Source organism: Ranitomeya variabilis, chromosome 1 (assembly GCF_051348905.1).
Source record: "Ranitomeya variabilis isolate aRanVar5 chromosome 1, aRanVar5.hap1, whole genome shotgun sequence".
NCBI classification, from domain to species: Eukaryota; Metazoa; Chordata; class Amphibia; order Anura; family Dendrobatidae; genus Ranitomeya; species Ranitomeya variabilis.
In genome coordinates, this window is record NC_135232.1 from 989123861 (window position 1) to 989147951 (window position 24091).

The following is a 24091-nucleotide window of genomic DNA, read 5'->3' on the forward strand; positions in this document are numbered from 1 at the left end:
GGAGTTGGGGAGGTGGTATAGTTAGAGCGGTTTCCAGTCACTGTGGAAAGCTAGATGTTGGACTACCCACTCTCTGATAAGAGAGGTGAAATACACCGACGGAAGGTTATGGTTTACTGTGTTAATAAATATTGGGGAGGGAGAAGGGAGGGAAGGGATGGGGTTTACTGTTGGAAAATGGGACTTACTGTATACGGGGAGCAGCACACTACTTTAACCCCTTAATCCCATATGACGTACTATCCCGTCATGGTGACCTGGGACTTAATTCCCAGTGAAGGGATAGTACGTCATATGCAATCGGCCGCGCTCACGGGGGGAGGGCGGTCGATCGCGGCCTGGTGTCAGCTGACTATCGCTGCTGACATCCGGCACTATGTGCCAGGAGCGGTCACGGACCGCCCCCGGCACATTAACCCCCGGCACACTGTGATCAAACATGATCGGTGTTCCGGCGGTACAGGGAAGCATCGCGCAGGGAGGGGCTCCCTGAGTGCTTCCCTGAGACGATCGGTACAAGGCCATGTGCTCACCTTGTACCGAGCGTCTCCTCCCTGCAGGCCCTGGATCCAAAATGGCCACGGGGCTACTTCCGGGTCCTGCAGGGAGGTGGCTTACCAAGCGCCTGCTCAGAGCTGGGGGGGGGGGGGTTCTACTGTTTAGGTGCATCAGGGGCTCTGCAAATGCAACGTGATGCCTGCAGACCAATCCATCTAAGTCTGCATTCCAAATGGCGCTTCTTCCCTTCCGAGCTCTGCCATGCGCCCAAGCGGTGGTTCCCCCCCACATATTGGGTATCAGCGCACTCAGGACAAATTGGATAACAAGTTTTGGGGTCCATTTTCTCCTTTTACCCTTGGGAAAATACAAAACTGGGGGCTAAAAAATAATTTTTGTGAAAAAAAAAAAGAATTTTTATTTTCAGGGCTCTGCGTTATAATCTGTAGCGAAACACTTGGAGGTTCAAAGCTGTCAAAACGAATCTAGATAAGTTCCTTAGGGGGTCTACTTTCCAAAATGGTGTCACTTGTGGGGGGTTTCAATGTTTAGGCACATCAGGTGCTCTCCAAACGCAACATGGCGTCCCATCTCAATTCCAGTCAATTTTGCATTGAAAAGTCAAACGGCGCTCCTTCCCTTCCGAGCTCTGCCATGCACCGAAACAGTGGTTTACCCCCACATATGGGGTATCAGCGTACTCAGAACAAAATGTACAACAACTTTTGGGGTCCATTTTCTCCTGTTACCCTTGCTAAAATAAAACAAATTGGAGCAGAATACATTTTTTGTGGAAAAAAGTTGAGAAAAAAAATGAGAAATTGCTGGTCAACTTTTAACCCTTATAACTCCCTAACAAAAAAAAAATTCTCTTTTGGTTCCAAAATTGTGCTGATGTAAAGTAGACATGTGGGAAATGTTACTTATTAATTATTTTGTGTGACATATCTCTGTGATTTAAGGGCATAAAAATTCAAAGTTGGAAAATTGCTAAACTTTCAAAATGTTTTGCCAAATTTCCGTTTTTTTCACAAATAAACGCAAGTTATATAGAAGAAATGTTACCACTATCATGAAGTACAATATGTCACGAGAAAACAAGGTCAGAATCACTGGGATCCGTTGAAGCATTCCAGAGTTATAACCTCATAAAGGGACAGTGGTCAGAATTGTAAAAATTGGCCCGGTCATTAACGTGCAAACCACCCTTGGGGCTTAAGGGGTTAAGGGGTCAGAAATTTGCATTTGTGAGGTTCTATGATGGGGGATAAAATTAAAGTTCTCAGTTGGAATATAAGGGCTCCTTTTCACTTGCGAGAAATACGTGCGAGTCTCGCATGTTAAAACCAAGCTCTGGCGCCGGCACTCCAGAGCGGAGCGTGCGGCTGCATAGCAATACATGGAGCTGCACGCTCCGCTCCCAAGTGCCGGCACCAGAGCTTGGTTTTAACATGCGAGACTTGCATGTATTTCTCGCAAGTGAAAAGGAGCCCTAAGAGGGCTGTCGGAGGGAACTCGTAGAACAGCAATTATGGAATACTAGATGGTGGCCCGATTCTAACGTATCGTGTATTCTAGAATATGCATGTCCACGTAGTATATTGCACAGCCCACGTAGTATATTGCCCAGCCCACGTAGTATATTGCCCAGCCCACGTAGTATATTGCCCAGCCCACGTAGTATATTGCCCAGCGACGTAGTATACAGCACAGAGCCACGTAGTATATTGCCCAGCCCACGTAGTATATTGCCCAGCCCACTATCATGAATCCCAATGGCTAGGGATAGCACAAATATATTACGGACGAGCTCTAGGGTGATGGAACCTGGGCTGACCGCTGCCCTACGCCTGACAAACGCAACTAGAGATAGCCAGGGAGCGTGCCTACGTTGGTTCTAGACGCCACACACCAGCCTAAGAGCTAACTAGCACTGCAGAGAAAATAAAGACCTCACTTGCCTCCAGCGGAATGAACCCCAAAAGATATAGTTGCCCCCCCACATGTATTGACGGTGAAATGAGAGGAAGGCACACACATAGAGATGATATATATAGTTTTAGCAAATTGAGGCCCGCTGTAAACTAGAAAGCAGAACGATACAAAAGGGGACTGAGCGGTCAGCAAAAAACCCTAATCAAAAAAACCATCCTGAGATTACAAGAACCCATGTGCCAACTCATGGCACATGGGGAGAACCTCAGTCCACTAGAGCTACCAGCTAGCATAGAGACATAATAAGCAAGCTGGACAAAAAAACAAACAACTGAAAATCAGCACTTAGCTTATCCTGAAAGATCTGGGAGCAGGTAGGCAGGAACCAAACAGAGCACATCTGAATACATTGATAGCCGGCAAGGGAAATGACAGAAAGGCCAGGTAAAATAGGAAACACCCAGCCACTGATGGACAGGTGGAAACCAAAGGCCGCAACCCACCAAAGTCACCCAGTACCAGCAGTAACCACCAGAGGGAGCCCACAAACAGAATCCACAACAGTACCCCCCCCCTTAAGGAGGCGTCACCGAACCCTCACGAGAACCCCCAGGGCGATCAGGGTGAGCTCTATGGAAGGCGCGGACCAAATCAGTCGCATGAACATCGGAGGCGACCACCCAGGAATTATCCTCCTGACCATAACCCTTCCACTTAACCAAATACTGGAGTTTGCGTCTGGAAACACGAGAATCCAAGATCTTCTCAACAACATACTCCAATTCTCCCTCCACCAGCACCGGAGCAGGAGGCTCAACCGAAGGAACAACGGGCACCTCATACCTCCGCAACAACGACCGATGGAACACATTATGAATAGCAAACGATGCTGGGAGATCCAAACGAAAAGATACAGGGTTAAGAATCTCCGAGATCCTATAAGGACCGATGAACCGAGGCTTGAACTTAGGAGAAGAGACCTTCATAGGGACAAAACGAGAAGACAACCACACCAAATCCCCAACAAGAAGTCGGGGACCCACGCGGCGACGGCGATTAGCAAACTGCTGAGTCTTCTCCTGAGATAACTTCAAATTGTCCACCACCTGATTCCAAATCTGATGTAGCCTGTCCACCACCACGTCCACTCCAGGACAATCCGAAGGCTCCACCTGACCAGAGGAAAAACGAGGATGAAACCCCGAATTACAAAAAAAAGGAGAGACCAACGTGGCCGAACTAGCCCGATTATTAAGAGCAAATTCGGCCAGTGGCAAAAAAGCAACCCAGTCATCTTGATCAGCAGAAACAAAACACCTCAAATAAGTTTCCAAGGTCTGATTAGTTCGCTCCGTCTGGCCATTCGTCTGAGGATGGAATGCAGACGAGAAAGACAAATCAATGCCCATCTTGGCACAAAACGTCCGCCAAAATCTAGACACAAACTGGGATCCCCTGTCAGAAACGATATTCTCCGGAATCCCATGCAAACGAACCACGTTCTGAAAAAATAAAGGGACCAACTCAGAGGAGGAAGGCAACTTAGGCAAGGGCACCAAATGAACCATCTTAGAAAAGCGGTCACACACAACCCAGATAACGGACATTTTCTGTGAAACCGGGAGATCAGAAATAAAATCCATGGAAATGTGCGTCCAAGGCCTCTTCGGGATGGGCAAGGATAACAACAACCCACTGGCCCGAGAACAGCAAGGCTTAGCTCGAGCACACACTTCACAAGACTGCACAAAGGTACGCACATCCCTAGACAAGGAAGGCCACCAAAAAGACCTGGCCACCAAGTCTCTAGTACCAAATATTCCAGGATGACCAGCCAACACAGAAGAATGGACCTCGGAGAGGACTCTACTGGTCCAATCATCCGGAACAAACAGTCTTTCTGGTGGACAACGATCCGGTTTATCCACCTGAAACTCCTGCAATGCACGTCGCAAGTCTGGGGATACGGCGGACAATATTACCCCATCCCTAAGGATACCAGTAGGCCCAGAGTCTCCAGGAGAGTCAGGCACAAAACTCCTGGAAAGAGCATCTGCCTTCACATTCTTTGAACCTGGCAGGTATGAAACCACGAAATTGAAACGAGAAAAAAAACAACGACCAACGAGCCTGTCTAGGATTCAAACGCCTGGCAGACTCAAGGTAAATGAGATTCTTGTGATCAGTCAAGACCACCACACGATGTTTAGCACCCTCAAGCCAATGACGCCACTCCTCAAATGCCCACTTCATGGCCAAAAGCTCCCGATTACCCACATCATAATTGCGCTCGGCGGGCGAGAATTTTCTAGAGAAGAATGCACATGGCTTCATCACCGAGCCATTAGAACTTCTCTGTGACAAAACCGCCCCCGCTCCAATCTCGGAAGCATCAACCTCAACCTGAAAAGGAAGTGAAACATCTGGTTGACACAACACAGGAGCAGAAGAAAACCGGCGCTTAAGTTCCTGAAAGGCCCCCACGGCCGCAGGAGACCAATCAGCAACATCAGCACCCTTTTTAGTCAAATCAGTCAAAGGTTTAACAATACTGGAAAAATTAGCAATGAACCGACGATAAAAATTAGCAAACCCCAAGAACTTCTGAAGGCTCTTAACAGATGTAGGTTGTGTCCAGTCACAAATCGCCTGAACCTTGACGGGATCCATCTCAATAGTAGAAGGAGAAAAAATGTACCCCAAAAAAGAAATCTTCTGGACTCCGAAGAGACACTTTGAGCCCTTCACAAACAGAGAATTGGCCCGCAGAACCTGAAACACCTTCCTGACCTGTAGAACATGAGACTCCCAGTCATCAGAAAACACCAAAATATCATCCAAATGCACAATCATAAACTTATCCAGATATTCATGGAAAATATTGTGCATAAAGGACTGAAAGACTGACGGAGCATTGGAGAGTCCAAAAGGCATTACCAAATACTCAAAATGGCCCTCAGGCGTATTAAATGCGGTTTTCCACTCATCACCCTGTTTTATCCGCACCAGATTATACGCACCGCGAAGATCTATCTTAGTGAACCACCTAGCCCCCTTAATGCGAGCAAACAAATCAGTCAATAATGGCAATGGATACTGATACTTGACTGTAATCTTATTCAGAAGGCGATAATCTATACAAGGCCTCAGGGAACCATCTTTTTTTGCCACAAAAAAAAAAAAACCTGCTCCCAGAGGGGACGAAGATGGACGAATATGTCCCTTTTCCAAGGACTCCTTAATATAATTCCGCATAGCAGTATGCTCTGGCAGTGACAGATTAAATAAACGACCCTTAGGGAACTTACTGCCAGGAATCAATTCTATAGCACAGTCACAATCTCTATGCGGAGGGAGCGAATTGAGCTTAGGCTCCTCAAAAACATCCCTATAGTCAGACAAAAACGCAGGGATCTCAGAAGGAGTAGATGAAGCGATTGAAATCGGAGGTGCCTCATCATGAACCCCTGACATCCCCAGCTTAACACAGACATTGTTTTCCAGTCCAGGACAGGATTATGAGTTTGTAACCATGGCAGACCAAGCACTAGTACATCATGTAAATTATAAAGTACAAGGAAGCGAATCACCTCCTGATGAACGGGAGTCATGCGCATGGTCACTTGTGTCCAATACTGCGGTTTATTCATAGCCAATGGTGTAGAGTCAATTCCCTTCAGAGGAACAGGAACTTCCAGAGGTTCCAGACTAAAACCGCAGCGTTTAGCAAATGACCAATCCATAAGACTCAGGGCAGCGCCCGAATCCACATAGGCATCGACGGAAATGGAAGACAGTGAAAAAATCAGAGTCACAGACAAAATGAACTTAGGCTGCAGAGTACCAATGGCAAAAGATTTATCAACCCTTTTTGTGCGTTTAGAGCATGCTGATATAACATGAGCTGAATCACCACAATAGAAACACAATCCATTTTTCCACCTATAATTTTGCCGTTCACTTCTGGACTGAATTCTATCACATTGCATAGTCTCAGGTGCCTGTTCAGAAGACACCGCCAACTGGTGCACGGGTTTGCGCTCCCGTAAACGCCGATCAATCTGAATGGCCATAGCCATAGACTCATTCAGACCTGTAGGCGTAGGGAACCCCACCATAATATCCTTAATGGCCTCAGAAAGACCATTTCTGAAGTTTGCAGCCAGGGCGCACTCATTCCACTGAGTAAGCACCGACCATTTCCGAAACTTCTGACAATATATCTCCGCTTCATCATGCCCCTGAGAGAGGGCTAATAAAGCCTTTTCAGCCTGAATCTCCAGGTTAGGTTCTTCATAGAGCAATCCCAATGCCAGAAAAAACGCATCCACACTGAGCAATGCAGGATCCCCTGGTGCCAATGCAAATGCCCAATTCTGAGGGTCGCCCCGCAGGAAAGATATTACAATCTTGACCTGTTGAGCAGGGTCTCCAGAGGAGCGAGATTTTAAAGAAAGAAACAATTTACAATTGTTCCTGAAATTCAGGAAGGTAGATCTATCTCCAGAAAAGAACTCTGGAATAGGAATTCTAGGTTCAGACATGGGAGTGTGAACAACAAAATCCTGTATGTTTTGAACTTTTGCCGCGAGATTACTCAGGCTGGAAGCCAAACTCTGGACATCCATGTTAAACAGCTAAGATCAGAGCCATTCAAGGGTTAAGAGGAGGTAAGAAGCAGCTAGACAGCAATTAAGGGCTAGGCAGCAAAACTCTGAAGGGAAAAAAAAAAAAAAAATTTCCCTTAAACACTTCTCTTTCTCCTGCTTCAGCCCAAACAATTAACACTTTGTGGGCCGGCTATACTATCATGAATCCCAATGGCTAGGGATAGCACAGGACAAGCAAAGTACAAATATATTACGGACGAGCTCTAGGGTGATGGAACCTGGGCTGACCGCTGCCCTACGCCTGACAAACGCAACTAGAGATAGCCAGGGAGCGTGCCTACGTTGGTTCTAGACGCCACGCACCAGCCTAAGAGCTAACTAGCACTGCAGAGAAAATAAAGACCTCACTTGCCTCCAGCGGAATGAACCCCAAAAGATATAGTTGCCCCCCCACATGTATTGACAGTGAAATGAGAGGAAGGCACACACATAGAGATGATATATATAGTTTTAGCAAATTGAGGCCCGCTGTAAACTAGAAAGCAGAACGATACAAAAGGGGACTGAGCGGTCAGCAAAAAACCCTAATCAAAAAAACCATCCTGAGATTACAAGAACCCATGTGCCAACTCATGGCACATGGGGAGAACCTCAGTCCACTAGAGCTACCAGCTAGCATAGAGACATAATAAGCAAGCTGGACAAAAAAACAAACAACTGAAAATCAGCACTTAGCTTATCCTGAAAGATCTGGGAGCAGGTAGGCAGGAACCAAACAGAGCACATCTGAATACATTGATAGCCGGCAAGGGAAATGACAGAAAGGCCAGGTAAAATAGGAAACACCCAGCCACTGATGGACAGGTGGAAACCAAAGGCCGCAACCCACCAAAGTCACCCAGTACCAGCAGTAACCACCAGAGGGAGCCCACAAACAGAATCCACAACAGCCCACGTAGTATATTGCCCAGCCCACGTAGTATATTGCCCAGCCCACGTAGTATATTGCACAGCGACGTAGTATACTGCACAGCGACGTAGTATACTGCACAGAGCCATGTAGTATATTGCCCAGTGACGTAGTATATTGCCCAGTGACGTAGTATATTGCCCAGTGACGTAGTATATTGCCCAGCGACGTAGTATACAGCACAGAGCCACGTAGTATATTGCCCAGCCACGTAGTATATTGCCCAGCCACGTAGTATATTGGCCAGTCACGTAGTATATTGCCCAGCCACGTATGTCACAGGTTAAAAAATAATAAATAAACATATACTCACCTTCCGAGTTTGTAGTTCTGTCGCCTCCTTCTCACGCAGGACCTGTGATGACGTCGCGGCCACATGACCGTGTCGCGGTGACATGACCGTGACATCACGGCAGGTCCTGCGCGCACGTGCGCAAGACCTGTGATGACGTCGTGGTCACATGACGTCATGGCAGGTCCTTTTCGCAGACCATCCTTGCCACCGGAACCTGCCTGGAGCATCGCGAGGAGTGGGAAAGGCGGCGGAAGGTGAGCATATAATGATTTTTTATTTTTTTAAATTATTTTTACCATTAGATGTTTTTACTATCGACGCTGCATAGGCAGCATAAATAGTAAAAACTTGGTCACACAGGGTTAATAGCGGCAGAAACGTGAGTTACCCGTGGCATAACGCGGTCCGTTACCGCCGGCATTAACCCTGTGTGAGCGGTGACTGCAGGGAGTATGGAACAGGCGCCGGGCATTGACTGCAGGGGAGTAGGGAGGGACTAATCGGACTGTGGCCGTCGCTGATTGGTCGCGGCAGCCATGACAGGCAGCTGCCGAGACCAATCAGCGACTTGGATTCCATGACAGACAGAGGCCACGACCAATGAATATCCGTGACAGAAAGACAGAAGAACAGACAGACGGAAGTGACCCTTAGACAATTATATAGATGTTAAAAAATGGAGTCCAGATGTCATTTGTCTCCAAGAGACGCCTTTACTTGAGGAGAAGGTGGGAGTGGTGAAAAGGAGGTGGATTGGGAGGTCATACCATTCTACATATTCTTCGTATGCCAGGGGGGTCTCGATATTGATAGGAGCATCCACACCCTTTGAGGAAACAGAGTCATGTGGATAGAGATGGGCAGTATGTTTTGGTACTTTGCAAAATTTATGGGCAACCATGTATCGTGGTGGTATATTTCCCACCCCCATACTCCGGGAAAAAGGTTCGAGAAATACTTGAATTATACAAATGGGGGCATGGGTCTACCACTGTTAATTATTTGTGATTTTAATAATGTGATGGATGAAGGGTGGGATAGATATTAGCAAGGCCTGGGCAAATGCATTAAAAAGTAGTCGTCATTTGGGAACTATATGACAGAATTGGGAATGGTGGACCTCTGGAGAGTGAGGAATGAGAATGAAGTCTGTTACTCCTGTTATTCTGCAACTCATGGGTCTCTCTCTAGGATTGACCTAGCACTAGGTAATGTCTCAATAACACAAATAATTTGTGGGGTAGAATACCTGCTGAGAGTGATTTCCGATCACAAGCCTATAAGCCTATAGAGTTGTTAATTAGACGGACAGGAGGGGCGATTGGACGGGGGGGGGGGATGGAAATTTCACCCTTTATGGCTTGAATATATCAATGTAGATAACAATTAGAAGGAGATTTAAGAATATTGTCAGTTTAATGAGGATAGTGCTGATAAGCGGATAGTTTGGGATGCAATGAAAGCTTTTTTGAGGGTCCTCCTCTTTAGGGAGATTTGTAGATGTAAATCCAAAACTAGGAAAGAAGATAGGGAAGACAGAGACACTAGAAAGGGCAGAGAGAGATATGATATCAAACCCATCGGAGGTAGCTCAATGCAGATTTAGGGGTGCCCAGGAAGCGGTCAATAAGTTTTATATGAAGAAAGCGGAGAGAAGAGCATTTCAGAAATTGAAATTTTTTTGAGGCAGGAGAAAGAGTGGGGCACCTGCTCTCGATGGTAACGGCAGCACAAAGGGACTCATCATATGTATACAAATTAAGGACAAATGAAGGGATTGAGAAAGTGGACACAGAAGATATTCTGGGGGAGTTTAGAAGTTTTTATGAACAACTGTATGCATCTGGACTGAGGGCCACATTAGGGGATATAGAAGATTTCCTCGAAAGGGCGGGACTTCCTAAGATCGAGGATCATGATAGAAGGATGAATCAGTGGGCAAATTAAAGATAGTCTTTGACGAGGCCTTAAAGGAAGGGGGGTTGCCGACATCCATGAGAGAGGTAATAGTGGTAGTTATTTTGAAGGAAAGCAAGGACCCGGGATTGGCAGAATCCTATAGGCCCATCTCGATGCTGGCGGCGGATGTCAAGATATTGGCAAAAGTAGTGGCCAATCGTTTGGCAAGTGTGGTCCAGAAACTGGTCCATCCCGACCAATCGGGCTTTATGCCAAACAAGTCTACAGCAATAAATTTACAAATCATATAAACCAAAAACAGCACTATAACACCAAATTATAAAGTGCCAGGATCTAAGGAAAACGGTTCAGTGCATGCACATAGATCAACCAATAAAGAGAAGCACCAATTGAACCTGATTTATATAAAAGTAACAATTTTATTGACATACAGAATACATAAACAATGAAAGGAGAGATAACAGGGAGATGACAAGAAACTCACCAAATAAAGTGGCAAAGCGGTACCCACCAGGTAAATACTATTTAACATGAATTAATAGCTCTAGAGAAAGTGCCAGTGCTTTGTGCAAAAAATTCCATAAAGGAGTAAACAAAGCCCATTTGTAAGGGATACACAGGACATCAACCGATCATAGCAGCAGCAAAACTCAACCATAATAAGAGAGCATGACCCAAGTGGGAAAAGTAGATAAGTGATAAATGTAATTACCTGGGGGACCACGATGCCACTCACCCCAACGCGCGTTTCGGCGCCGTGCCTTCTTCCGGGGGTATGGCATCATGGGATATAATGAGTCATTTATAGAGCGGAGGAGCCAATCACCTTATATGTAACAAAATGCACGCTGTAGTACGGCGCATGCGCTGTCGGACCGCATCCGGAGCCAAGGCAACGCCTGGTGCGTCAGAGCACTATTGCACAATTATGTACATACATGGTCCATGTTCTGGTATATATTTACTTGATTATTATTCCATGTTATGTCACCATTGTTATGGGCATATTCATGTTCACCATTAACACCTAATCTGTTCACATCACATTTTATATTATTCTCTCAGTTTTAAAAATTGTATTTTTTTCACATGGTTACATTCTCCTTGTCACTCCCCACTATGTTTTACCAGCGTTATCCCTCCCAACTTTTCTCTGTCTCTATTAGAGTGCACGTACAATACTGTGACGCCATTAGATTCTTGCTGGATTGCTTTTATGTTGTACCCAATGCCGATCTCTCTTGACATTTATGCTCACCTTGTGCGCATGCGCGTCGGCGCTCTGTTGCCGAGCAATGCTGGCTGTGTCTCTTGGGCTCGGGGGCTTCCGTCTCTGATCATCTGGTCCCGGTCACGTGTTTTCATGTGGGCGGGACTAGGTGGCGGGGACATCCTCCTGGCTCTGACGCACCAGGCGTTGCCGTCAATGAAAAAGACCTGGGTATATGGGTGGATGACAAACTCATATTCAGTGGCCAGTGTCAGACAGCTGCTACAAAGGCAAATAAAATAATGGGATGTATTAAAAGAGGCATAGATGCTCATGAGGAGAACATAATTTTACCTCTATACAAGTCACTAGTTCGACCACACTTAGAATACTGTGCACAGTTCTGGTCTCCGGTGTATAAGAAAGACATAGCTGAACTGGAGCGGGTGCAGAGAAGAGCGACCAAGGTTATTAGAGGACTGGGGGGTCTGTAATACCAAGATAGGTTATTACTCTTGGGGCTATTTAGTTTGGAAAAACGAAGACTAAGGGGTGATCTTATTTTACTGTATGAATATATGAGGGGACAGTACAAAGACCTTTCTGATGATCTTTTTAATCATAGACCTGAGACAGGGACAAGGGGGCATCCTCTACGTCTGGAGGAAAAAAGGTTTAAGCATAATAACAGACGCGGATTCTTTACTGTAAGAGCAGTGAGACTATGGAACTCTCTGCCGTATGATGTTGTAATGAGTGATTCATTAATTAAATTTAAGAGGGGACTGGATGCCTTTCTGGAAAAGTATAATGTTACAGGGTATATACACTAGATTCATTGATAAGGCGTTGATCCAGGGAACTAGTCTGATTGCCGTATGTGGAGTCGGGAAGGAATTTTTTTCCCCATGGTGGAGTTACTCTTTGCCACATGGTTTTTTTTTGCCTTCCCCTGGATCAACATGTTAGGGCATGTTAGGTTAGGCTATGGGTTGAACTAGATGGACTTACAGTCTTCCTTCAACCTTAATAACTATGTAACTATGTAACTATGGATGCGGTCCGACAGCGCATGCGCCGTACTACGGCGTGCATTTTGTTACATATAAGGTGATTGGCTCCTCCGCTCTATAAATGACTCATTATATCCCATGATGCCATACCCCCGGAAGAAGGCACGGCGCCGAAACGCGCGTTGGGGTGAGTGGCATCGTGGTCCCCCAGGTAATTACATTTATCACTTATCTACTTTTCCCACTTGGGTCATGCTCTCTTATTATGGTTGAGTTTTGCTGCTGCTATGATCGGTTGATGTCCTTTGTATCCCTTACAAATGGGCTTTGTTTACTCCTTTATGGAATTTTTTGCACAAAGCACTGGCACTTTCTCTAGAGCTATTAATTCATGTTAAATAGTATTTACCTGGTGGGTACCGCTTTGCCACTTTATTTGGTGAGTTTCTTGTCATCTCCCTGTTATCTCTCCTTTCATTGTTTATGTATTCTGTATGTCAATAAAATTGTTACTTTTATATAAATCAAGTTCAATTGGTGCTTCTCTTTATTGGTTGAGCGATAAATTTACGTAGACTGTTTTTGAACTTGCAGCTGCCGTCGGATAATGAGGGTAGTAGGGTTGTGGTATCACTGGATGCGCGTAAAGCGTTTGATAGTGTTAAATGGTGTTATCTGTGGGAAGTTTTGACATTTTTTGGTTTTGGACCGACCTTTATCTCATGGGTGCGCCTATTATATACATCTCCGACTGCTAGAGTTAGAGTTAATGGACAGCTGCCTTGTAGTTTTAGTCTTTATAGGGGAACTAGGCAGGGGTGCCCGCTGTCTCCGCTGCTTTTTGTGCTGGCAGTGGATCCCCTTGCACAGACATTTAGAAAAGTGGCTGCAGTAAAAGGGTTTCGGTATGGCCTATTAGAGGAAAAAATAGCCCTATATGCGGATGATCTGTTGCTTTTTCTGGAGGACCCTGGGGAGTCCTTGTTGGGGGTGATGAAAATCCTTAGGTCATTTGGAGATTTATCGGGCCTCGAGATTAACTGGGAGAAGTCTAATATTCTGGTGGTGGATAGAGGTTGCGATGATATCCCGATATCGGGGGAGGGTAATAAGTTAGCAGTGGTCCAACAGTTCAAATATCTGGGTATCCAGGTGTCACTTCCCGTCTCGAGCTAGAATTGAATCTGTCCCCCTTGTTGGATAAATTTAGGAAGAAAATAGGGGTGTCGTGTAGATTATATCTCTCAGTGGTTGGAAGGATAAATGTAATTAAAATGATTCTTATGCCCCAATTATTTTATGTATTGCACAATACCCCCCCGTATGGCTGCCCCGAAGGTGGTTTCATACCATTAATTCTATGTTTCGAGATCTTGTTTGGGGGAAGAAACAGCCAAAAATTAGAATTGAATTGCTGCAGACGCCTAAAGATGGAGGGGGACTGGCACTTCCGAACCCTTGGATTTATTTTTTGGCAGCGCAGGGCCAGCGAATGAGAGGTTGGATGGAGGTGAATGGCCTGGGCTCGGTGCAACGGATGTTGGTTTGGTTACTGGAAAGGGATCCACTAGTCCAACGTTTGGATGCAGGTAGTTTTAAGAAGTTTGAAACGGCCTATCCCACTTTGGCACTTCTACAAAGGGTGTGGGAGGCAATTAAAAAAACAAGGGGGTAGGGCCCCTGACAAGTTTCTCCCCAATTTGGCACAACGAAATGTTACTGGAATTTATTAAAATGGGGGAATTCAAAAATTGGAAGTCATTGGGTATTCAGTATATGGCCCAAGTACACGACACACAAGGGCTGACATCCTTTGAGGCACTGCAGGAGGGCTTTGGGTTACCGGAGGTCTGTAGGTTTCAATATGGACAGCTGAGACATGCCTACTTAGCACAGAGTAAAACAGTTAATATGGAGATTCATAAAGATAAACTGGTGGAGTATGTTTGTGCGGAGGGTGGAACGAAAAGGGTGGTTTCAAATATCTACAAAGATTTGTTATATACCTTTCACAACACATACCCAATTAAAGAAAAGGAGAAATGGGAGGAAGAGTTGGGGAGGATAGAGGAGGATAAATAGGAAGATATCATGAAATATATCCCCCAGTTGTCATTGAGTGAACCGGGTAGACTCTCGCAAATATATGTGCTCCACAGAGTATATAGAACTCCCAATAGGCTGTATAAAGTCGGGTTGAGACAGACCCCTGAGTGTCCTAGATGTCAGTCGGAGGGGTCAGGGATTCTCCACATGCTGTGGCAATGTCCGAGGCTAAATTCATACTGGCTAGATATGGGGGAAGCAATTGAGAGAGCATATGGTTGGAAGATTGAAAGGGATCCAGTAGTGGGTATCTTGGGCTATGTGGAGGAGGTCCGGGTGCATAAGCTGGCAATACCCAGATTGTTGTATGTTGCACGTAAATTAACTGCCAGACACTGGATAAGCAAAGAACCGCCGACGCTGCGAGACAGACAGTCCAATATGGTTGTTAATAAGGAAAAAGGCATTTATGATAAAAGAAAAAGTGTGAAAACCTTTGAAACACTGTGGAAACCGTGGATGGACAGGAGCTGACTCTGATGGGGTGCTGTCTTAATGTGTATGCAATGTATGTTTTTGTCCTATTGTTGTTCACATATGCTTTAAGGAGGGGGAAGGGGGAGGGAAGAAGGAGAAGGGGAGTAATTAAAAATATGTAAACAGGCCTATTGCCCTTTTGATATACTGTAATTGCTTGTTAATTTGATTACTGTTAATAAAAAATGTATTTGATTTAAAAAATATATATATATCTATATATATTTTGTGTGACATACAGTACAGACCAAAAGTTTGGACACACCTTCTCATGTAAAGATTTTTCTGTATTTTCATGACTATGAAAATTGTACATTCACACTGAAGGCATCCAAACTATAAATTAACACATGTGGAATTATATACTTAACAAAAAAGTGTGAAACAACTGAAATTATGTCTTATATTCTAGGTTCTTCAAAGTAGCCACCTTTTGCTTTGATGACTGCTTTGCACACTCTTGGCATTCTCTTGATGAGCTTCAAAAGGTAGTCACCGGGAATGGTCTTCCAACAATCTTGAAGGAGTTCTCAGAGATGCTTAGCACTTGTTGGCCCTTTTGCCTTCACTCTGCGGTCCAGCTCACCCCAAACCATCTCGATTGGGTTCAGGTCTGGTGACTGTGGAGGCCAGGTCATCTGGCGTAGCACCCCATCACTCTCCTTCTTGGTCAAATAGCCCTTATACAGCCTGGAGGTGTGTTTGGGGTCATTGTCCTGTTGAAAAATAAATGATGGTCCAACTAAACGCAAACCAGATGGAATAGCATGCCGCTGCAAGATGCTGCGGTAGCCATGCTGGTTCAGTATGCCTTCAATTTTGAATAAATCCCCAACAGTGTCACCAGCAAAGCACCCCCACACCTCCTCCTCCATGCTTCACGGTGGGAACCAGGCATGTAGAGTCCATCCGTTCACCTTTTCTGCGTCACACAAAGACAGTGGTTGGAACCAAAGATCTCAAATTTGGACTCATCAGACCAAAGCACAGATTTCCATTGGTCTAATGCAGTGGCGGACACTGACATCTTTGGGCCCCTGTGCAAGAAATGTGTCTGGGCCCCCCTCCCTGCCCAGCATCATATGTCATGATTCCCCAATGGCATGGGAACATAAGAAACACAAAAATAACAGACTAGCTCTCGGGTGATGGAAACTCAAGCTGACCGTGACCTAAATCTACCACACAACTAACAGTAGCCAGGAAGCATTCCTACGGCTGCTTAGATGCCATGCGCCAGCCGGAGAACTAACTACGCCTGGAAGAGGAAGGAAAAGACCTGGCTTACCTCTAGAGAAATTCCCCAAAGATGATAGTGGCCCCCACGTATATTAACGGTGAGTTCAGAGGAAAAGACATACACAGTATGAAGGTAGATTTAGCAAAGCGAGGTCCACTTACTAGATAGAGGAAGGATACAAAAGAGGACTTCACGGTCAGCTGAAAAACCCTTTCAAAAAACCCATCCTGAAATTACTTTAAGACTCCTGTGTCAACTCATGACACAGGAGTGGCAATTTCAGTCCACAAGAGCTTCCAGTAACAGGAAATGACAAAACTGTAAACTGGACAAGAAAAACAAAACAAAAAGGACAAGAGTCCACTTAGCTGATCAGCAGACTAGTAGCAGGAACATGCAACTGAAAGACTCAGGTTACAATGATGACCGGCAAGGAAGTGACTGGAGAGCAAGGCTAAATAGGGAACTCCCAAAACTGATGGAAGCAGGTGAGCTGAGGCAGAAAAGCACACACAAGTCTCCAGTACCACCAGCCACCACCAGGGGAGCCAAAAAGCGGATCACAACAGTACCCCCCCCTTAAGGAGGGGGCACCGAACCCTCACAAGAACCGCCAGGGCGACCTGGATGAGCCCTATGAAAGGCACGAACCAAATCCGAGGCATGAACATCAGAGGCAGTTACCCAAGAATTATCTTCCTGACCATAGCCCTTCCATTTAACCAGGTACTGGAGTCTCCGCCTGGAAATACGGGAGTCCAAGATCTTCTCTATAACGTACTCCAATTCACCCTCAACCAGCACAGGAGCAGGAGGCCCAGCAGAAGGAACCACCGGCACCTCGTATCTCCGCAACAACGACCGATGGAACACATTATGGATAGTAAAAGATGCCGGAAGGTCCAAACGAAAGGAAACAGGGTTAATAATCTCCAAAATCCTATAGGGACCGATGAACCGAGGCTTAAATTTAGGAGAAGAAACCCTCATAGGGACAAAACGGGAAGACAACCACACCAAGTCCCCAACACGAAGGCGAGGACCAACCCGACGCTGGCGGTTAGCAAACCGCTGAGTCCTCTCCTGGGACAAATTCAAATTGTCCACCACTTGTTCCCAAATCCGATACAACCGATCCACCACAGCATCTACTCCAGGACAATCCGAAGACTCCACCTGACCAGAAGAAAAACGGGGATGAAACCCCGAATTGCAAAAGAAAGGGGAAACCAAAGTGGCAGAACTGGCCCGGTTATTAAGAGCAAACTCCGCCAACGGCAAAAAGGCAACCCAATCATCCTGATCCGCAGACACAAAACACCTCAAATACGTCTCCAAAGTTTGATTAGTTCGCTCCGTCTGGCCATTAGTCTGAGGATGGAAGGCAGACGAAAAAGACAAATCAATGCCCAACCTGGCACAGAATGCCCGCCAAAATCTAGAAACGAACTGGGTACCCCTATCAGAAACAATATTTTCAGGAATACCATGCAAGCGAACCACATTTTGAAAAAACAAAGGAACCAATTCAGACGAGGAAGGCAACTTCGGCAATGGCACCAAATGAACCATCTTAGAAAAACGGTCACACACTGCCCAGATAACAGACATCCTCTGAGAGACAGGAAGATCAGAAATAAAGTCCATCGAGATGTGCGTCCAAGGCCTCTTCGGAATAGGCAAGGGCAACAACAACCCGCTAGCCCTAGAACAACAAGGCTTGGCCCGAGCACACACATCACAAGACTGCACAAAAACACGCACATCACGAGACAGAGATGGCCACCAAAAGGATCTAGCCACCAAATCCCTGGTACCAAAAATTCCAGGATGACCCGCCAGCGTAGAAGAATGAACCTCCGAGATGACTCTACTGGTCCAATCATCAGGAACAAACAGTCTACCAGGTGGACAGCGATCAGGTCTATCCGCCTGAAACTCTTGCAAAGCATGTCGCAGATCTGGGGAAATAGCGGATAATATCACCCCATCCTTAAGGATACCTGTAGGTTCCGAATCACCAGGGGAATCAGGCTCAAAACTCCTAGAAAGGGCATCCGCCTTCACATTCTTAGAACCTGGTAGATATGAGACCACAAAATTAAACCGAGAGAAAAACAACGACCAGCGCGCCTGTCTAGGATTCAGGCGCCTGGCAGACTCAAGATAAATCAGATTCTTGTGATCAGTCAAAACCACCACCTGATGTCTAGCACCCTCAAGCCAATGACGCCACTCCTCAAATGCCCACTTCATGGCCAAAAGCTCCCGATTACCGACATCATAATTTCTTTCGACGGCAGAAAATTTTCGAGAAAAGAACGCACAAGGTCTCATCACTGAGCAATCGGAACTTTTCTGCGACAAAACCGCCCCCGCTCCGGTCTCGGAAGCATCGACCTCAACCTGAAAGGGGAGAGACATCGGGCTGGCGCAACACAGGGGCAGACGAAAAGCGGTGCTTAAGTTCCCGAAAGGCCTCCACAGCGGCAGAGGACCAATTGGCAACATCAGCACCCTTCTTAGTCAAATCCGTAAGAGGCTTAGCAACACCAGAAAAAACAGTTATAAATCGACGATAAAAATTAGCAAAGCCCAAGAACTTCTGAAGACCCTATAGAGAAGTAGGCTGCGTCCAGTCACAAATAGCCCGAACCTTGACAGGGTCCATCTCAACAGAAGAAGGGGAAAAAATATACCCCAAAAAGGAAATCTTTTGAACCCCAAAAACACACTTAGAACCCTTTACACACAGAGAATTCTCCCGCAAGACCTGAAAAACCCTCCTGACCTGCTGAACATGAGACTCCCAGTCCTCAGAAAAAATCAAAATATCGTCCAAATACACAATCATAAATTTATCCAGATATTCACGGAAAATATCATGCATAAAGGACTGAAAAACTGAAGGCGCATTAGAAAGGCCGAAAGGCATTACTAAATACTCAAAGTGGCCCTCAGGCGTATTAAATGCGGTTTTCCACTCATCCCCTTGCTTAATTCGCACCAAATTATACGCCCCACGGAGATCAATCTTGGAGAACCACTTAGCCCCCCTTATGCGAGCAAACAAATCAGTAAGCAGCGGCAACGGATACTGATATTTGACAGTAATTTTATTCAGGAGACGATAATCAATACAAGGCCTCAGCGAGCCATCCTTTTTAGAGACAAAGAAAAACCCAGCTCCTAAAGGTGATGAAGAAGGACGAATATGTCCCTTTTCCAGGGACTCCTTAACATATTCTCGCATGGCAGCATGCTCAGGTACAGATAGGTTAAACAAACGACCCTTAGGAAATTTACTGCCTGGAATCAGATTTATGGCGCAAATCACACTCTCTGTGGGGAGGGAGAGAACCAATTTTAGGCTCTTCAAAAATATCCCCAAAATCCGACAAAAATGCAGGAATCTCAGAGGGAATAGATGACGAGATAGGAACCAAAGGTATGTCCCCATGAGCCCCCCGACATCCCCAGCTTAACACAGACATAGTTTTCCAGTCCAGTACTGGGTTATGAGATTGTAACCATGGTAATCCAAGCACTAAAACATCATGTAAATTATACAACACGAGGAAGCGAATCATCTCCTGATGGTCTGGAGTCATACGCATAGTCACTTGCGTCCAGAACTGTGGTCTATTACAAGCCAGAGGTGTAGAATCAATACCCTTCAGAGGTATAGGAACTTCCAGAGGCTCCAAATCAAACCCACAGCGCCTGGCGAAGGACCAATCCATGAGACTCAGAGCGGCGCCAGAGTCCACATAGGCATCCACGGTAATAACTGATAATGAACAAATCAGAGTTACAGACAGAAGAAATTTAGACTGTAAAGTGCCAATAGAAACAGACTTGTCAACCTTCCTAGTACGTTTAGAGCATGCTGATATAACATGCGCGGAATCACCACAGTAGAAGCACAAGCCATTTTTGCGCCTATAATTCTGCTGCTCGCTTCTTGACAGAATTCTGTCACATTGCATTTTCTCTGGCGTCCCTTCAGAAGATACCGCCAAATGGTGCACGGGTTTGCGCTCCCGCAAACGCCGATCAATCTGAATCGCCATTGTCATGGACTCATTCAGACCTGTGGGCGTAGGAAACCCCACCATGACATCCTTAACGGCATCAGAAAGGCCCTCTCTGAAATTTGCCGCTAGGGCACACTCATTCCACTGAGTAAGCACAGACCATTTACGAAATTTTTGGCAGTATATCTCAGCTTCATCTTGCCCCTGAGACAGGGCTATTAAAGCTTTTTCAGCTTGAATCTCCAAATTAGGTTCCTCATACAGCAACCCTAAAGCCAGAAAAAACGCATCCACATTGAGCAACGCAGGATCCCCTGGTGTCAATGAAAATGCCCAATTTTGAGGGTCACCTCGCAGTAACGAAATCACAATTTTAACCTGCTGAACAGGATCTCCAGAGGAGTGAGGTCTGAGAGAAAGGAATAATTTACAATTACATTTGAAATTCAGAAATCGAGATCTATCTCCGGAAAATACCTCTGGTGTAGGAATCTTAGGTTCAGAAATAGGAGTACGTATAACATAATCTTGTAAATTCTGAACCTCCGTAGCAAGATTATTTAAACCTGCAGCCAAACTCTGAGGGTCCATCCTTAAACCGGAGAGATCAGAGCCATTCAAGGATTAGAAGGAGAGAAAGGCAAGGCTGTAAATAGAGCAGAAATACAACTGAGCCAACTAAGTAGCAAACATGAGAGGAAAAAAAAAAAAATCTACAGACTTCTTTTACTCTCCTTTCTTCTGCCAATTACTTTAACAGTGGCCGGTCATACTGTCATGATTCCCCAATGGCATGGGAACATAAGAAACACAAAAATAACAGACTAGCTCTCGGGTGATGGAAACTCAAGCTGACCGTGACCTAAATCTACCACACAACTAACAGTAGCCAGGAAGCATTCCTACGGCTGCCTAGATGCCATGCGCCAGCCGGAGAACTAACTACGCCTGGAAGAGGAAGGAAAAGACCTGGCTTACCTCTAGAGAAATTCCCCAAAGATGATAGTGGCCCCCACGTATATTAACGGTGAGTTCAGAGGAAAAGACATACACAGTATGAAGGTAGATTTAGCAAAGCGAGGTCCACTTACTAGATAGAGGAAGGATACAAAAGAGGACTTCACGGTCAGCTGAAAAACCCTTTCAAAAAACCCATCCTGAAATTACTTTAAGACTCCTGTGTCAACTCATGACACAGGAGTGGCAATTTCAGTCCACAAGAGCTTCCAGTAACAGGAAATGACAAAACTGTAAACTGGACAAGAAAAACAAAACAAAAAGGACAAGAGTCCACTTAGCTGATCAGCAGACTAGTAGCAGGAACATGCAACTGAAAGACTCAGGTTACAATGATGACCGGCAAGGAAGTGACTGGAGAGCAAGGCTAAATAGGGAACTCCCAAAACTGATGGAAGCAGGTGAGCTGAGGCAGAAAAGCACACACAAGTCTCCAGTACCACCAGCCACCACCAGGGGAGCCAAAAAGCGGATCACAACAATCATACCTCCCAAGTTTTGAAGATGGGAAAAGTTTTCCCAATTTTTCTGACTGACTGACCTTCATTTCTTAAAGTAATGATGGCCACTCGTTTTTCTTTACTTAGCTGCTTTTTTCTTGCCATAATACAAATTCTAACAGTCTATTTAGTAGGACTATCAGCTGTGTATCCACCAAACTTCTGCATAACACAACTGATGGTCCCAACCCCATTTATAAGGCAAGAAATCCCACTTATTAAACCTGACAGGGCACACCTGTGAAGTGAAAACCATTCCCGGTGACTACCTCTTGAAGCTCATCAAGAGAATGCCAAGAGTGTGCAAAGCAGTCATCAAAGCAAAAGGTGGCTACTTTGAAGAACCTAGAATATAAGACATATTTTCAGTTGTTTCACACTTTTTTGTGAAGTATATAATTCCACATGTGTTAATTCATAGTTTTGATGCCTTCAGTGTGAATGTACAATTTTCATAGTCATGAAAATACAGAAAAATCTTTAAATGAGAAGGTGTGTCCAAACTTTTGGTCTGTACTGTATCTCTCTGATTTAAGGGCATAAAAATTTAAAGTTTGAAAATTGCAAAATTTAAAATTTTTTCACCATTTTTCCGTTTTTTCATAAATAAAAGCAGGTAATATCGATGAAATGTTACCACTAACATGAAGTACATTATGTCTCAAAACAAAAACATTCTCACAATCAGCGGAATACGATGAAGCGTTCCAGAGTTATAACCTCATAAACTGACAGTGGTCAGAATTGTAAAAATTGGCTTGGTCATTAAGTACCAAATTGGCTCTGTCACTAAGGTGTTAAAGGGAACCTGTGACCTCAAATTGGCGGGATATGTAAATGCCTTTTTTCTGGTCCGATGGGCGACGTTTCGTCTTCATTTATCCACCCCATCCGTCCCTGTTGTCCGCAATATGTTTGAGAATTAGGGTACTTGTCCTCCATAGATCGCGCGTGCGCAATGCAATCTTCGGTGGCGCACGGGCAGTATGCTTTGTCCAACTGTGGGCAAAGCCGAAAAGCATTACTGCGCATGCACCCGCGCACTATGTCACAGAACACAGCGAAATACTTCCGGGACATAGTGCGTGGACGCATACGCAGTAATGCTTTTCGTCTTTGCCCGCCGTTGGGCAAAGCATACTGCGTGTGCGCCACCGAAGATTGCATTGCACAATAAGGAAGATTTAAAGGGAACCTGTCACCACCAAAATCGAAGGTGAGTAAAGCCCACCAGCAACAGAGGCTTATCTACAGAATTCTGGAATGCTGTAGATAAGCCTCCGATGTATACTGAAAGATGAGAAAAAGAGGTTAGATTATACTCACCCAGGGGCGTTCCCGCTGCGGTTCGGTCTGATGGGTGCCGTGGTCCGGCCCAGCGCCTCCCATCTTCTTACGATGATGTCCTCTTCTTGTCGCGGATCCGGCGAAGGCGTACTTTGTCTGCCCAGTTGAGGGCAGAGCAAAGTATTAGAGTGTGCAGGCGCCGGGAAAGGTCAGAGAGGCCCAGCGCCTGCGCACTGCAGTACTTTGCTCTGCCCTCAACAGGGCAGACAAAGTACGCCTGCGCCGGAGCTGCAGCGTGAAGACAAGAAGAGGATGTCATCTTATGAAGATGGGAGGCCCCGGACCGGACCGCGACGCCCATCGGATTGGACTGCAGTGGGACTGCCCCTGAGTGAGCATGATATAACCTCTTTTTCTCATCTTTCAGGATACATCGGGGGCTTATCTACAGCATTACAGAATGCGGTAGATAAGCCCCTGATGCCGGTGGGCTTAGCTCACCACCCATTTTGGGGGTGACAGGTTCCCTTTAAAAGGACTGTGGTCCTTGGGGGGCTGGAGGAAGTGACATTGCAGGCCATAAATGGCCCTAGGTTTCCCACCCTTATGCTAAAGGCTAGGATGTAACTGGTCACCCACTTTTTGAGGTATGTTGACATGCTACAACTGCAAAGCATTTTTTGCCAAGATTCTCAAATATTTTTGTTATGCAAATTGCCTCTTCAGAGAAAAAGAGGACTTGAACTCTATAGCACCACCCGTTGGAAGTAGCGATCCTACAAGTCACAATCAACCCTTTAACGAGTCGTGCAATATGACAGGATATACGTAAGCGAAATCAGTATCTCAATTCGCAGACTTGGTGTTTCGGGCTGTTGGCCCTCGTCAGTGCGAAGTGTGAGAACTGATTTGGCTAGGTGAGAGGCTCAGGACTGGGGTCTAAGGGGCAACGTTTCTCCTTGTGTACAGTGACATA

General features: G+C 45.6%; 1 long non-coding RNA gene across 1 annotated transcript in view; it reads right to left on the reverse strand.

Moving 5' to 3' along the window:
- Window positions 1–24091, reverse strand: part of LOC143792945 (uncharacterized) — a 68178-nt gene that overhangs the window by 34235 nt on the left and 9852 nt on the right. Inside the window, exon 2 of the long non-coding RNA XR_013220003.1 lies at window positions 11487–11665. This is a non-coding gene — a long non-coding RNA (uncharacterized LOC143792945). The remainder of the gene's footprint in view (window positions 1–11486; window positions 11666–24091) is intronic.